The sequence below is a fragment of the Lissotriton vulgaris genome, chromosome 5 (genome assembly GCF_964263255.1).
Source record: "Lissotriton vulgaris chromosome 5, aLisVul1.2, whole genome shotgun sequence".
NCBI classification, from domain to species: Eukaryota; Metazoa; Chordata; class Amphibia; order Caudata; family Salamandridae; genus Lissotriton; species Lissotriton vulgaris.
This window is the reverse complement of record NC_141693.1, coordinates 1,694,535,458-1,694,552,217: the sequence shown is the minus strand read 5'-3', so window position 1 is coordinate 1,694,552,217 and position 16,760 is coordinate 1,694,535,458.

The following is a 16,760-nucleotide window of genomic DNA, read 5'->3' as shown; positions in this document are numbered from 1 at the left end:
AGCTGGGAGTGTGTCCTTGATGCGAGGTGATGCAGAGGCCTGGTGAGCGGCAGGCTGATGGCTGGAACTTTCCATGAGGAAACAGCATTCTATATTTGTGAAGTGCAGAGGCGGAGTCAGTCAGTCAAGCAGAGAGTCGAGGAGAGAGTCAAGCAGAGGGTCAGTCCAGCAGAGAGTCGAGCAGTGGAGTGGAGTTGGCAGAGAGAGAGAGAGGGTTCAAGCTGGAGAAGAGCTGAGTTGAAGAGTGAGCTGGAACTGAAGGAAGCAGTCAGAAGCAGTTGCTTATCAGGAGGAGGTGTGAATAGCTGGAGTCTGAAGTAATGCCTTTTAGAAGAGATAGAGGAGAGCTCGTGGACTAACCTATGGAAGCAGATGGAGTTAATTGGACATTGGCGCAGAGACAGAGTGAATAAGCTAGTGGAATGAACGGTGATCAGAGCGGCAGGAACCATTAAGATTGAAGACGGAAGGTGGAGAGACAGTTCGTGTGGGGGAGAGGAGTCCAGAGACAGAGTGATCAGCGCAGAGGTGTACCCAAGAGTGCAGGAGAGAGAGAGAGTCTGAGATGAGCCAAGGCACAGACGAGAGAGGAACCCAGATGACAGCTAGAACAAGACTTCACACTAATCAGGTGATATTGTTTTCATCACATTAGCTACACTTACACTTTATGTCTAATCTTTTCCCTTTCAGCGGAGTGTTCCTGTTATGTGTAATCCTTCTCTTTCAAGCGGTGTGTTCTACCTATAGCCTGTGTTGATCTGTGTAAATGTTTATATTGTTATAATAAAACAACCCCCAGTTTGTAGAAAACTGGCACGTGTCCCCTTGTATTCTTGTTCAATCCAGGTGAACAAAGCTCCTAGGTGTTTGCTAGGCACGTGAATGGATGAGTAATCCCAATCAGGTAAGTGGTGATCACATAAATAGGGAGTGAGTGGACCTTTGATGCCAAGAGCAGGGAGTACACTATAATCTGGAACTATATTCAAAGTTATTATTGTAGTTTCATCCCGAGTAGACAACTGAGATATTAATATTATTGTAGTAGCAGACCCTTAGTGAAGAGACTTCCCAATATATATATATATATGTATAGGTGTTCATAGGAATGTGGTCGTCGTTGATATGCGGCGTTAGTGAGAGCACTGGGGGGGGGGGTCGAACCAGTGTGGATACCCACTGGATTGTGGCTTGAGTAAATGAGAGCACTAGGTAGTTGAACTAGTGTGTAGTTTCGCAGGATTGCGAACAGTTTGGAAAAGGGAGCATTGGGTTCTGCAGGCCCATGTGTAGACACACCGGATTGTGTGTCATATCTGCCCTAGGGTAGAACGGTCTGGGTCAGGGTGGCCGCGAGACCAACTGATGTGAATAAGTGTGGTGTAGGGTATGGATATCCCTAGTAATCAGTGAGTATTCTTAGTATCCCTATAGATTTAGTGGTGTTTTTAATAATATGAGCTTGTATATTGCGAGTTCCCCATCCTCAGGTAGGTACCAGGTGCCTGGATATAGGTGGTCCTGGGGAGGGAAGGTGAGTACGTTCTGGCTGGGTTGGAGGGGCCCCTGGGGGCTGATCCCACCTACTCAGAAAATCCAGCCATTACAGGGCCCATTCCTCAGGGCCACTACTTAAATAAAAAGGAAGGCGGGGCTGCGCAGCCCCCCAAACAGAGCAATTATAGGCCCTGGGGAGCCCACTCCCGGGCTGAAATTCACCAAGAGAACTTCGTTCCTCCTCCAAGTCCCTCCTTCAAATCCCACGTTTCAGACGTAAAAAGTGGGGTGGGTCCAACTTTTCTACCTTAGCCCCCACTTTCTGGAACTCCCTCCCAGACCACCTTCGTGCGGCCACCCATTATGTATCCTTCCGTAAGGAACTAAAAACGTTCTTTTTAAACAGGCCTTCCCTGCGTAACCTCCCTCCCGGCTCTACCCTGTTTCCTACTTTGTCTCTGTAGCCAATACCCTCCACTAGCGCCAAGAAACCGTTCGGTGCACGCTGCGCTTTATAATGTTTTAAATTAGAAATTAGAAAGGGGGCCCACTGACACCCTATCCCAAGGTGGCACCTACTCCAGATGTCAGTTTACTTGAAGAAGGTTTTTTAATTGTTACAAATGATCAGATATCAAAATATCGTTTACTACATATAAACCAGCAGCATTATTTAATAAAGTGTCCTATGTTGCAATAAATAGTACACATTTAATTATACTGTTGTATTTCTATCTAGGACCCTAATTCGATATTCCCGATTCATGCCCTTATGTGGTTATAATAAATAGTATCCTTATAAAGGCATAAGAATCATATACATATTTAGTAATAGCACATGCAGTCCAAAGCACGGCAAGACTACTCCCATAGACTCCTAGAAAGCATAACGCGTTCTTTTCACAAACCAAGCCTCCAGCAGCCCGGGAAAACCCCCCCCAGCTTTCGTTTTGATTTGCACAAGAACTCCTGGAGTCCAGAAAGAACTGTTAGTTCTTAGTGACGTCTTATGTCCAACCTTACGTCAAACCCGGCACCTTTCAGGTATAAATATACCAATGTTGCCTTAAGCAAACACACGGTGGTGTGGAGCAGAGCGGTTATCTACTTATCCGAAGCCCAGCTGATGCGAGAGCCGAAGGAACCCGCCCCTCCCCTTTGACGCACTGGAGAAGTTGCCTTTTCTCACGCCGAGAAATCCAGCTCCGGTGTTCCCGAGTTACCCTCGCGGGTTGCTGGGAGATCGAGTCCTGAGAAGCGAGATACAAGACCTCCTTCATTCTATAACCAAGGTACAGAGCTGATTAAAACCTTAGAGAGAATTCTTGATTCTGATACATGGCAAAAACCCAACTTAACTTAAGACTGCAACTTACTTACTCCTTCCCACGTATTAGGCTTAGTTCAGGTACACCGAGGTAAGCGTATCTTAGAAGCACCAGTTGAGTTTGTTAGTCAATGTTTTAATGTATGTACATATTTTATGTATTTTAAAGTATCATATGGCTAATAAACCGTATCAATGCTTTTACAGTATTATTTTATAATACTCCTTTTACTGTACATACTTTACTTTATGATAAGTATTGCAATTGTGGCAATTCATTTCTCTTGCATGAGAAAGAAGACTGCTCAATAAAATAACACCTTTTATTGAAAACGCCCGTCTCTCTATTTTCTCTGCACTCTGGTGAAACTAAGCATGCACAATTTGACTGAGTAAAATAGCTGCCTATTGTTTTCACACGACTCTAGAGATACACTCTTTATTCTGAGGGAGCAAAGTTGTCATGTTTATGCGGTTGTCAGAAGCTGAATCCCTTCTTGTCTAATCAGGGAAGTTCACTCCTCCCTGTTCATTCGAAAGTTTCCTCTGAGCTAGCTGGCAAACCTAAATTAAGTCTAACATAGTCAGTAGAGACCTAGATGACCTCAGTCCTACGTCTAGACTGCTGTTTATGTTATTCCAATGCGCAGAGCCTATTGGGAAAATAGGAACTACACTACATAGCGCCCAAATTTGGTAAGGCGATAATCTAACGCAAGACACTAGAGTAACTCAGTCGTGCTTTTCACACAGACCCCTTTTTCCCGTAAAAACTCCAATAGACGTCTGGAGTGGGTGAAAGGTTAATATCCGCCGAAACTTATTAGGATGAGAATCTTATGTATTAGTTTTTGGTTTAGTCAACGTTGAAGGATACAGTGTTCCAAAATATTGTGCACCTAATCTTTGTTTCCTTGAAACTTGAAACTTGATCTGCAACAAAACTTTCTGTCACTAAAATGGGAGAAAGTGAAGACAAAAGGGAGCAAGCTAGAATAGCAGCTCAACTCTTAGCGGACGACACACTTGTCCAAGGAAATGACCCGGATGCAATACTCATCCCGGTCAATACAAGGAAAACCATAACTATAAAACTTATAGAAAATGGATTAACATCAAGAGGTGGTACAGTCGTATTTGTAGTAGAGACACATGAGTTTCGGCAGACAGAAGTATTCTATACCTGGATAAACTTTCCAGTAGCACATCCTGTAACACATGAGTTCCACTACTACAAAATAGCGGAAGCTCCAGAGGAATACTCTCCTTTCGAGGAAGTTGAAATTCCACTAACATATCAAGAGCACCTGCTCTTATTTAAAGGCGCCCTAAAACATCAAAATCACATCACCAGGCTCGGTCCACTAGGTAGACCAGGAGCCACGTGGCCGGTTCTAGCCAGCTACTCACCACACCCAGACATTGAAGCAATGTCAGCCATATAACTTTTAGTTCAGTTAAAATAACTAATTAAAATACATAGACAATTGGTCCAATATGTCATGCGGACTTCAACAGTCCAACCTGCAATTAAACATCCACAAAACACCCCTCATCAGGGGAACACAAACAAGATTACACCACAGAACATACAATTGTGTCTTGGTAAAACACCCGCAAAATGGGAACAAATTCCATTCTGGTTAGCTCAAAAAATCACTCCGATAGAGGCAGTATTTCCTGATACTACCCCACATGAAAAGCACAGAATTCTGACTATCTGCCTCCCAATGGGGATCGCACCACATGTGGAGGACTGCAACACTTGGGGTAAAGTCTTTGCTTCTATCTACACAAAAACACATGGTATTCCGTCTATGGCGGTTATACCAGATGTCCTAAGACAGATTCAAAATGAATACGGTCCAGAACCTGCTTTAACTCTGGGTATGAAATTACTGAAGGACTTTAAGCAGGTCTCGGCTATATTATTAGCCAACATAAAAGGAGAAGAAGCATGTTTAGCAATCCGCCAGAAATTGAAGGAGACAGATATAACAGACCAACCATTTGAACTTGCCAAAATAATTGAAAAATCCTATGAAGAATTAGGCAGAGATAGTTTGGGTGGGAAACCAGTAAAACCACAACTAATTGAAAATCCTGAAAAAACATTTATTAAAAATAATCTAAATACTCCAAAAAAGAGTTGGGATGGTAATAAACAAACCACTCCCAGAGAAAACCGATTCCAGTCCAGAGGAAGGTCCCCTCAACGGAGAGAAAGATCTCCTGGCCGAGGAGGCAAGTCTCCCCAAAGGGAACCCTCTGAAAAAAGATATAATCTTAGAGATAGGGATAAAATAAGAAAACCTAACAGATATCAAGGCATTGATACACGTCCCTCTCGATCCTTCTCACTCAATCCTTCTCGATCTTCCTCACAGAAATCGGAAAGAAGAGGACGGTCAGAACACAAGGAAGAGCACGTCAAATCCAACGACAAAAGAACCTGCTCATCAAAGTAAAAAATCACAATTTCCCAGAAAGAAGGTAGCAAGTATTAAAATTAAACATGCCGAGGATTCCGAGGACACAACTGAAAAACGGAGAGTGGGCCCAGACGATGCTAGACAGCGCAGCAGAAGTGACTATAGCTCGCAAGATCCTGATGAATCTTCTGGAGACAGTGGACACGAATGAATACATTCATGTGGAAACTGCAGACACACGAGTTAGTGTGCCCCATAAACTATATGAAATAACATTGCGTATAGAGGGAGATAAAACTAGGAAAATAAAAGGTCTCTTTTGGGAGAATCTTTCTAAAAACTATGACATCCTGTTAGGTGAAAAAGACTGGCCACCAGAGTTTGTCAGGGAATGCCCTTATGGCGAAGAAATGATTATGCCTGCCTTCTCAAATCATATTCCAATTTATAAAAAATACACATTCGCAAGAAAATGGGCAGTGGCCCAAGCCCCTCCATTATACAAAAATCATGTAGGATGGGATGAGGACTCACCTCACCACAAAATCCAGTTAAAAAATCAACCTACTGCACAAAGGCAGTACCCAGTAAAACAAGAAGCTAAAAAGCAAGTAAGGGAGATCTTAGATCAACTTGAATATCAAGGGGTGATGGAAATATGCACCTCACAAATGAACAATCCTTTGTTTCCTGTCTCCAAGCCATACGATTCATATCACCTAGTTTTGGACTACAGACATTTAAACTCCTGTTGCAAAACTTTTGCAGTACGAAATTCACTCAGTGCAGCACTAATGAACAACATCGTGCGCAAAAATGTAAAACAACATTAGATATCTCTAATGGATACTTCTGTCAAAACATTGCACCTGAAAGCAGGTATTTGACCGCTTCAAGAATATCCCAGGATTATTCTCAGCAAGAGTAACAGAATTACTACAAATATATGATGATGAAGCATTATCATATGTCGATGACATCTATCTTACAGACGATGACCTGGAGACTCACTTGAAAAGAGTGAACACCATAATTCTTGGGTTTGCATCAGAGGGTTACAAATTCAATTTTAAAAAGTCAAGAATTGCCCATCTAACGGTCCTATTAAAACGCTGAAAAATTTACAATCAATACTAGGTTTCCTGAATTTCGGAAGAACATACATTCTGAATTATGCAGAGAGGATTAAGCCTCTCTATGAATTAATAAAACCTGATTTTAAACCAATACATTGGACTTAAAAACACACAGAAATTTTGAGATCATTACAGACAGACATGTTAACTAAAACAAAACTGCAAACACGTGAAAACGTACGCAACCTTGTAATCCGAGTCATCCCAGGAAGATGCGGATTCATGTACCTGACCTCTAATGAGGGAGAAACGGTACCTATAGCTTACAAATCACATTTGTACACTCAAGCTGAAATGAAATTCAGTTCTACAGAAAAAATTCTGACAGCGGTTCAAACTGCTGTAGCAAGAGAAAGAGCCCTAGCGCAAGGCAAGAGAATAACTGTCTATACAGCAGAATCAGCTCTTGAGGCATTAACAAGTCCACGCAATCTGAATGCAGTGGCATTAGATCCAAAATGGATACAATGGGAAAATTCTTTTGCTACAGAAGACGTGAAATACTATTTTAACCTGAAAATGAAAAAACTAGATGATCTAGAATACGAACAAGAATATCCTCTGCCAATCGAAATTCTACCTCTCGAACAATATACCTGTGTAATCTATATGGACAGATTTGCACATCATTACGATGTAGAGAAAAAATCCTACAATGCAGCGTGCGCGATTGTTAAAGGTCGCTGGCGCTCTTGTAAATACAAACCGATGATTACCAAAACTAAATCACTCAAACTGCTCAGCTCAGCGAGCTGAAATAAGATCTTTAAAGATGGTGCTTGAAAATGCCGATCGCGAATTCCCCACACTAATAGTGTGCGATTCGCATTACTGCGTCAAGTCATACAACAATGATTTGCAGACATGGAGCAAAAACGGTTACAAAGATGACACAGGTGCCACAATAAAGCATAAAAACCTTTGGGAACAAGTAGTTCTTTTACAGAAAGAGCTACAAAAGACTCACGTGATACATACACCAACAGAAGAGATCTCAGTCGAGGACCGGCACCACCTGGATGGTCAGATCGGAAAGAAAGGAAAAAACGCCTTGGATGCCAAGACTCGGGTCTCTTCTGGCATGCGATCGCGTCCGCAGCGAGATTCCAATCCTTCGTCACGACCACTCCTTCGGGCATCCGAGTCGCCGATGAGCCCCATGTGTCGGGCGCCAATATGTTGTAAGCAAACCTCAGCTAGGCCTACTTAGTGCAGGGGTTTGCCCTTCTCTGCACAGAGTCCTCAGACCTTAGGAAGAAGTTGGCAATGAAAATGGAAAATACAAAAGCAAAGTTTATTAAACCTTTAAAGGTGGTACTACAGTCCACACAACACCATTCAGTATTGTATCAAGTAGCACACCGAACTAAAGCACATGGCCCCTTTTATACAAAATGAAGGGGCTCAAGAGAAGGCGGTACAAAAGACAAGAGCAGTTTCATGACCATACAAGGACATTTTGGAAGGCACAATCGATAGGTGGGCGGAGTTAACAGTCTTCAGTAACTGGTAAACACATTCCTATCTGGAACCAAGTAGTAACGGTCGTTGACCCTACTGCACATGTCTGGACATGCTGGAAGCGGGGAATGCTAAAAATAGCCTGTTGCCGGGCAGACTTCAAGGGCAGTTGACAAGAAGGTAGGACTAAGCACATGACGAGCACATGGCAATGTATGGCATACAAAATGGCCGTTACAAATACAAGATGGAGTCGGCACATTTGTTACGATAATGGTCAAAACGAAGCATGTCTTCTGCTAATGCTTAACCTAATCGCCGTTGATTTACAACACTTCCGAAATCTGTTTTCAGTCTCCATCGTCATCTTAGCCCTTAATTGAACCATTATTTCCTACATATTCACGCTACTGCTCTGGCTTGGCGCCAAGCTCTTGAAAAATGTGCACCCAGTTAGAGGAGGGACATTAATCTTTCATGGCGTTAATATTTAATTGATGACAACTAAACATGTAATTAGAGGATTACTGTAACTGTACGTGATGCAGCGGTACACCTCCAATCTCTCTGCGTCCCGAGTACATGGTCGGCCATTTATTTTTAAGAAACAATACGTTTATTGCTCTTTAGGTCTGTAGCTCGGGTCCCAGATGCCGCCTTCTTTAATGCGAGGCATTACACCAGCCTCCTCCTTTTCTTGAAACCCATTCCACCCCTAGCTAGTTTCTACAGATACATTAAATGGCTGCACAAGAGAGCTATAGGGCACCGCCCTGCCTGACCTCTGCAGAGCCGGACCAACGCCATTTGCTTCATCTGCACACACAGACTGGCAAAAATGCAAATAGAAGATGGGCAAATAAAGGAAAGCAATTGTCCCTCTGAGTAAGGCAAGAACCAAGAAAACTGCCTGGCATCAGGGGCACTGGAATGAGGGCTGCTGCCTGCCAGGTGTGGGAGGTGATAAGGGTGCGACTTAGTCAGTGTTGGTTTTGATTAAAAATAGTCGACATGTTAAGCATAGCAACAACATGGAGGGCGCAGACTGGCCCAGATATGGCAGCAGTAAGAATAGCTGCTCATAGGTTTTCTGCGGAACTTGTCTGAAGAGAAAATAAAAATAATTGTTTTAGTGTTTTCTGTTAGACCAATAACAGCAACATTATTATTAATTTGACAACATATTATTCTTATATCCAGCTCCGTGACACAGCTTCCACATTTGAAACGTTGTGAACACCACGTTTTATCACCTAATGCATTCACTGCAAAGATTGCTTGTACAGCCAATCAACCATCTAGAGAGATCGCAAAAGGGTGGGACTGGCGCGACCTTTCATCCCTCCAAGATCGATACCATTCGACCTCAATTCAACGGGCCACTAATGAAGGTGCCTAATACGCTTCTGTGAGGCAGCAAGCCTGTGGCAGCAAGTGTTACAGAGGAAAGTGATTTTAACATTATCATTGAGGAGAGACTGTCCATTTACTCGCTTCCAGTACCCTCCTCACCACATATAGGCAGCCAATAGACATGCCAATACAAAAACTAGCAACAACAAGAACGGCACGCTCCTAAACATGAAAGTAAACCCTGCAGCCTGCACTCTCACTCTCGGCGCTTTAAATGGTGCACCATTCCATTTGCTCAAGTCACAATCTATGCAGGGGGCAAAAGCGCCCCCACACCCCAATCCCCCCCCCCCTCTTCACCCCAGCATTTCAGTGCCGATGATGATGAGAAGCCATGGTCCACAGACCACATCTCTGCCTGTTAATCAAATACATTTGGCGTTTAAAGCACAGATTTCTTCTGAAACGAGCAGGGACAGCGTCTCCACTGCACCATCCTGTGATACCTGTGATTCTATACAAGTCACTTATCTCTCCATGCCTAAAAAAAACAAGCATTGGCATAGCCAATCGGTCTCGCTTGTGGGACCTTATAAGTATTTAGTTATGCAGCACAATATTCTTGGTGCAACAACATTAACTGTTGCATGGTTAAACAATTATAAGGTCCAAAAGGCGAGACCTATTGGCTATGCCAATGCTTGTTTATGTCCGTAAACACCAAGTAAAACAGAGGAGAAAAAAAAAGGTTAGTCCCCTCCAAACCCACGGAAAGAAAATCTTCTGGGGTTTGAGGGTCATTTGTTTTTTGTTTTTCAATAACAAACTCCCACTTTGGGAGTTTGTTATTGGAAAACAAAAACTTGTTTGAAGTTTGGTGGACAGCCATCCAAGTCGATGGGAGCCATCCACCAAACTTTTTGTACCTTGAGGGGAACCGCCATGATGGCCGTTCCTTTTGCGGTAAATAGAACACTGTTGGAATAGCAGAGCTCTCTAAATTTGACGAACAGTAGTCCTTAAGGTTTGCAGATGTAATGTTCTTTAGCACAGGGACGGACGGAGTACCATCCACCAACGTATAGATCAGGCCTTTAGTCTTCGTTCTAGGGTTAATAAGATCCCTGTAATCAGCCATAGAAGGCTGCAGGTACAGGCCAATTTCTGGTCCCTTTAGCTAATTTGATGCATATATTCGTCGAGCCTTGCACTATATATAATGTGTAAGACTAGGGGGCCTATGGTATCATAAAATGTACATTTCCTTATTTCAATAGGAGTGCAGGGTCTGTGCCAATTTAAGATATAAACAACATTACAGTCATTCTAGAGCACACACATCTGAAGTAGTGTGGCTCACTGGTTAGAGGCAGCAGACACGAGAGCAGAGGACGGCCCGGGACCAGGGTTCGATTCCCGGCGCGGCAGGTTTCTGGACCAGGGTCAGCGGACTCGATAATTCTCTCGCCTCGGTGCCCACTCTGATCAGCGATCACACTCGGCAACTCTGGGCATTAGCTTGCCTCATCTTCACTAACGGCCCCACCAGACCGCCGGGGATGCCTGGTCTCACCCTGGAGATACCCACTAAGGGACCATCTCTCAGGGAAGCCAGGAAGGGTTTCGCAGCGGTCGAAGCGCCTTGGGACCCTCCGGGTAAGTAGTGGGCTATATAAATGCCTATACATTACATTACATTACATTACACAGATTCAATGGGATGTTGATTCACACCCACATGGTCTCCGCAGCACCACACTGTCACTGGTAGAGGCAAACTATGTCTTTCTCATGTAAGGATATGCATGTGCATGCCCTACATGTGCACCCCTACAAAGCCTCTCCTTTGGCACACATACAATGGGCTCCAGATGCCCACAGATGCAAGTGCCAAGACTTACATCTTGTTGGTATGAATAAGAGAAGGAGTACGCAGTTCCTATGGGGGAGGAAGAGGAGAAGAAGGCTGGTCAACACCCCAACCTGAAGTGGAGGCAGGGTGTCTCCCATTTTGGGAAGTGGGGCCCTCATACACCCAGTTGGGTGTAATGCTTCATCATAGGACTTGCACCTCGTCAGGCCGGCGCTGCAATGCCCGACGGGCACCCTATGAGGGGCTCTTTGGTGGAGATCTTTTTCCCAAGCCGTTAGGTGAAGTGCGGGGCCTCATTGTGTAGATGTTGACAAAGTGTATAGTGAGGTCGTGTGTGGAAGGATAAAATGAGGCGATGTGATGCTCCAAAATAAGTTTAATCTGCAAGCCCACTAGTGTCAATTAAAATAATTGAGAGTGTCACCACTGATGTAATGGTCAGAGGTGGCTAAATGGGAATGGGAAACATGTTTCTCACCTAAAGTGTGAGACTTGGTTGGGGGCAGGATCTGAACCGGATCTTGCCTGTGCCCTTCCGTCTAACTATTCCATTTTAAGAAGAGACAGAATTGGGGGCAGAGGAGGAGGAGTGGCCCTGATAGTGGATAAGGCCCTTGTGTGTTCCTCTTTCCCTGTGGAGAATATCGCAGGATGCGAAGCCTTAGGCTTTACACTTAGTCCTTCTGCCTCTCAGACTTGCACGGGGATCCTCGTTTATAGACCACCTGGGCCCATTGGCTCCTTCTTTGAGGACCTGCAGGCGGCTCTTTCCGTACCCTGCATGCGATCAGCGCACTGTGTGCTGTTAGGTGACTTAAATTTGCATATGGGCTCGATTGCGGATTCTGATGCATCTAAGCTGCGGGGTATTACTGCACTGTTGGGGCTAGTCCCTTTTATTGATAGTCCTACCCATGTTAAAGGCCACACTTTAGATCTAATTTTTTCTACGATGCGGATTGAGGTGTCCCCGCCGCTCCCTGTCTTATGGTCAGATCACTTTTTAATAAACTTTGCTATCTTACATGAGACAAGGACCAGCCAGAGAGCACAGAAGGGTGTGACTCGACAGTCTAGAGCGGTTCATCTAGTTACAGCAGATATGCTATCGGATGCTCTCTGTCAACATCCGTGTAAACTTACAGGGAATCTAGACGCTGACCTGGCTCTGATTCAGAAATGGCTGCAAACAAGATTTGAGGAGCTAGCCCCAGTAAAGTCAGCTAGAACAGCCCCCAGCCACGATTCCACTCCCTGGTTTACTTCCGCACTACGAAAAATGCGCCAAGACTGTAAAAAGGCGGAAAGACTGTGGCGTCGCAAATACGACCCAGTTGAGAAAATAAAGTACCGTGATGCTATAAAACAGTACCACAAATATATCTCGGAAGCCAAAAAGGAATATCTTGAGCACAGAATAGATCAGGCGGATAACATGAGTAGGGAACTTTTTAGAATTGTTAAGGAGTTTGTTGATCCTGCCGCAGGTGCCCTTTCACACTCTCATACTGAAGGGTGGATTAGGCAGCTCGCGGACTTTTTTGTCACGAAAATTAAAACTATTCAAGATTCCTTCCCCCCCGTGGACCTTTCCACGGACATTGACGCTTCAGCCTGCAAATGGAGGCCTGTACCATCCTTAGGGGCAGAACCTGGGCCCACACTATCGGTCTTTCCACAGATGTCCTGTGCAACATCGCTTGAGTTACTGTCCCGGCTTCAATCTGGTTCACCACTGGATGTATGTCCAGCAAAGTGCTTGGGCAGGGTGGCATCTGCAGTAAACAGCTTGCTGAACCCCCTGCTCAATCTGTCTTTGAGTTCCGGAGTGGTGCCTCGGGAATGGTAACACGCATTGATTCTGCCGCTGATCAAAAAACCTCTGTTAGATCCCTTGTTGCAGGCTAACTATAGACCGATCTCCCTGCTCCCTGCTCTGGCGAAGGTGGTTGAGAAACATGTACAGCATACACTTACCAACTTTATTGAGAGTAACAACATTCTCCATGATTCTCAATCCGGTTTCCGTGCTAATTATAGCACGGAGACAGCCCTCGTGGAGGTGACCGAAGCCATTAGGGAGACGCTCGATCATGGGGGAAAGGCTATGTTAGTCATGCTGGACCTGTCGGCGGCTTTCGACACCGTCCCACACGCAGGTCTCCTTTTAAGACTCTGGGAGATTGGACTGCGTAGGACGGCGTTGGACTGGTTTCAATCATTTCTATCGGGCCGTCGACAGGTGATCTGGGCTCCACCGTTCTCCGCTGAAATGCCATCGCTAGAGGTAGGGGTTCCTCAAGGGTCCATTCTGAGCCCCACCCTCTTTAATATCTATATGGCCCCTCTGGCGATGGTAGCGGAGGCTTATGGGGCCCAGGTCATATCCTACGCTGATGACACCCAGCTCCTGTTTACTTGCAGGAAAGGATAGGTTTTTGACGGCGACAGGATCAAAGACTGTCTGAGTGCGGTCTTTGCGTGGTTTCAGCGGCACAGCCTGAAATGCAACTCGGATAAGTCTGAGTTGCTTTTCTTTGGCTGTGCCCCTGATCCCGGTTGGAAGTCGTGGTGGCCCCAGGACATGTTCCCTCCGGAGAAGGCGTCCTCCCAAGTGAAAAATCTTGGGGTTGTGTTTGATGACGACCTTTCTTTTCGACCCCATATTATGGGGTTATCAGGGAAATGTTTCGGCATCCTCAAGATGCTCAGAAAATTTCTTCCACTGCTTTCCCTGCAGTATCGAAAGACCGTTGTCCAGGCGCTAGTAGGGTCTCGGTTAGACTATGCTAATGCGCTATATGCAGGTCTGCCCAAGTACCTACTGGCTAGACTGCAAATTGTTCAAAACTCGGCGGCCAGAGCCATATTTGGCCTGCCAAGGAGAGCCAGTGCCTCATTGCTTCTAAATAGGTTGCATTGGCTACCTATTTCTAGAAGAATTACGTTTAAAATCCTCACGCTGGCGTTCAAAGCCCTTCACTCTGTTGGTCCGAACTACATCAGAAAGCGTATCGCTTTCTATGTGCCGCGGAGGATGTTGCGGTCAGCCGATTTGGCTAAAATGGAGGTGCCGGATGTCAAACGCGTTCGGATCGGAGGACGGTCTTTCCAATATGTGGCGGCTCGCCATTGGAATGAGCTCCCTCTCTCCCTTCGCAAAGCCAACAGCCTCCTAGCTTTCAGGAAGGAGCTTAAGACCACGCTCTTCTCCGTGTAATCCTGTGACTGTAGCGTTTTTGTAGCCTTTGTGTTTCTGGGTTTTCAGGCCTCTTTGTCAAAGCGCCGGGACACCCCCTGGGGTAGCCGTGCTCTCTAAAAGAATGGCGTAACATAACAACATAACATAACAAAATCTCGTGGCAATTTGTACCAATGAGGTACCTTTTCAATGTATAAAAATTAGACCAAACTATAGAAGTAAAGGTAAGAAAACAAAAGAACAGAAATCATAAGTAAAACATACACAATGGACAAAGCAGCCTCCAAAGTAAAAGCATGCCACACTCACATGCACAGGTGGTTAGTGCACCATAAATGGTATTTGGCCGGACTCACAAGAAGCAAAAATGTGACAATCGTGACATACATATGGCACTCAGGTGCGGGTGGTGGCAACCAACCACCATCAAGTACCGGCATCCAAGGACTCACCCGATTAGGGATATGGTCACGCTTCATTGACTCGCAGGCAGAGGAATGAACGCTACAAAAAAGTTAACGTCCTGCTAGCTAGGAGTCAGAAGAAGAGATATTTGCGAGTTTTTGAAAAAGAAGTTTGTTGAAGCCAAAGTAGGGCGTACACCGAGCAAGTGTAGAGCCAAGCCCCCCCCAAGGGGGGCAATCTTACTCACAGTTCATCCAGGGACTGCTGCCAGGAACCTACCCCTCGCTCCGTTTGGTCGGAAGAGTGAGGTGTGTGTGTATGGCAGTAGCGGCTCCTGGAAGGAGTGCTGCGGGGCTGGGGAGGGGCAGCATGTGGGTAGTAAACTCCGGCATACAGCTGAACGGAGGCAAGTACATAAATAAATAAATAAAACAAATTACATTGCGCTCGCTGCATCGCTATTTGGCGTTGCAGCGCATGCAATGTAATTCGTTTTATTTATTTATTTATGTACTTACCTCCGTTTGGCTGTATACCGGAGGTATGTACATAATTAAATAAATAAATAAAACAAATTACAGTGCGCGCGCTGCATCGCTATTTGGTGTTGCAGCACGCGCAATGGAATTAGTTTTTATTCATGTACTTACCGCCATTCAGTCACATACCAGAGATTACTACCCCCATGCTGCCCCTCCCCTGTCCCGCCTCACCGCCCCACAGCACTCCCTCCAGGAGCCGCTACTGGTGTATGGGCCAAATTAACCAGAGGCTGGCTCAGCTCAACGCGAATGCCAGAAGCAGTCACGGCATGTGTGCGGGGAGCCACGTACGCGTTAGAATGTGTCCGTCTTGTCAAGGGGCAGGGCAGTGGCCATCTTGTGTGAGGGGGATAAGGAGATCTATGGTCCGTATCACTGAGGTTAGGGAAGATTGAGTCAGCCGGCAGTGGGCAACAGGCCAATGATGCAGGTCATGCTGGCAGCAGTATGTTGCCCAAACTTTCACCATTTGGGGAGGTGGATAGATACTCAGGACCAGCAAAGATATTAGTTTCATTGGCTGTTTAGTAAAGAGGTCAGGTGCTGGTAAGCATAGTGTATCTATGAAGGAACTACTACCAGTGGGCATAACAAGGAGGTCTCTAGCCCAGTGTTAATAAAGATAATTTGAATGGCAATACACACCATAGAAGATGATTAAAAACCAATAAGAACAGGTGGCATTCCTGAATAGGAGCACCCTCATGTAGAAGTGCCAACATAGGTAGGTTGCCCCCACAGAGCGGGTCCAGGGGTTTAAGAATAAGTAACTGCCCCAATAGCAGAGAGTGGAGTATATGTCGTGTTCTAAAAAGGAGGGCTCGCTCGTTGTGATAATCGTCCTGGTGACCGGCTATAGGAGCGATGCCCATAGTGAGGGTATGGAAATAGATTGACACAAGTATGTTACACAGCCATAAGTGTGTGTATCAGTGTATTTGTTTATTGCTTCAATTAATTAAAATTGTTAACAAAGAGAAAAAGGCTGGTTGGAGAACACTCCGTCCAGACACTTTTTGAGCATAAATAAAACATAATCATTTCATTTAACAAAACTGTTAGTAATATAGAAGACATATTTGTTTCTTTAAAACATTCTGCTGATTTCTAATTTAAGAAAAAAGGGGGACCGCAAGATTAAAACTACAGTTTGTCTCTAGTCTTTGACTGAGTCATTATGTAATAGTTCTTTCACCTTGAGGACAATTTTCGCTAATCTTGCTAGTTCCATTTGGATCTCCAGCTTAAAAAGAAGTTTCATGGCATCTAAGCAGGTGCGTATCCCATATTTTAAAAACAAGGGTTTCAGTAAAGTGCGACGTGCGTAATTCAAACGGTGACATATACAGACCATGTGTACCATGGATTCCTCATACTGGTGACACAATCTGCAAGTAGTGACATCCTCTAATGTTTTCCAATGGCTGTTAATGTCTTTTATCGGTAGTACCATCAATCTCACTGACAAAATTTGCATTAAAATTGAGTTATTCAGGGCAGAGTCTAGGTATGGCTGGCTCAATTTATCG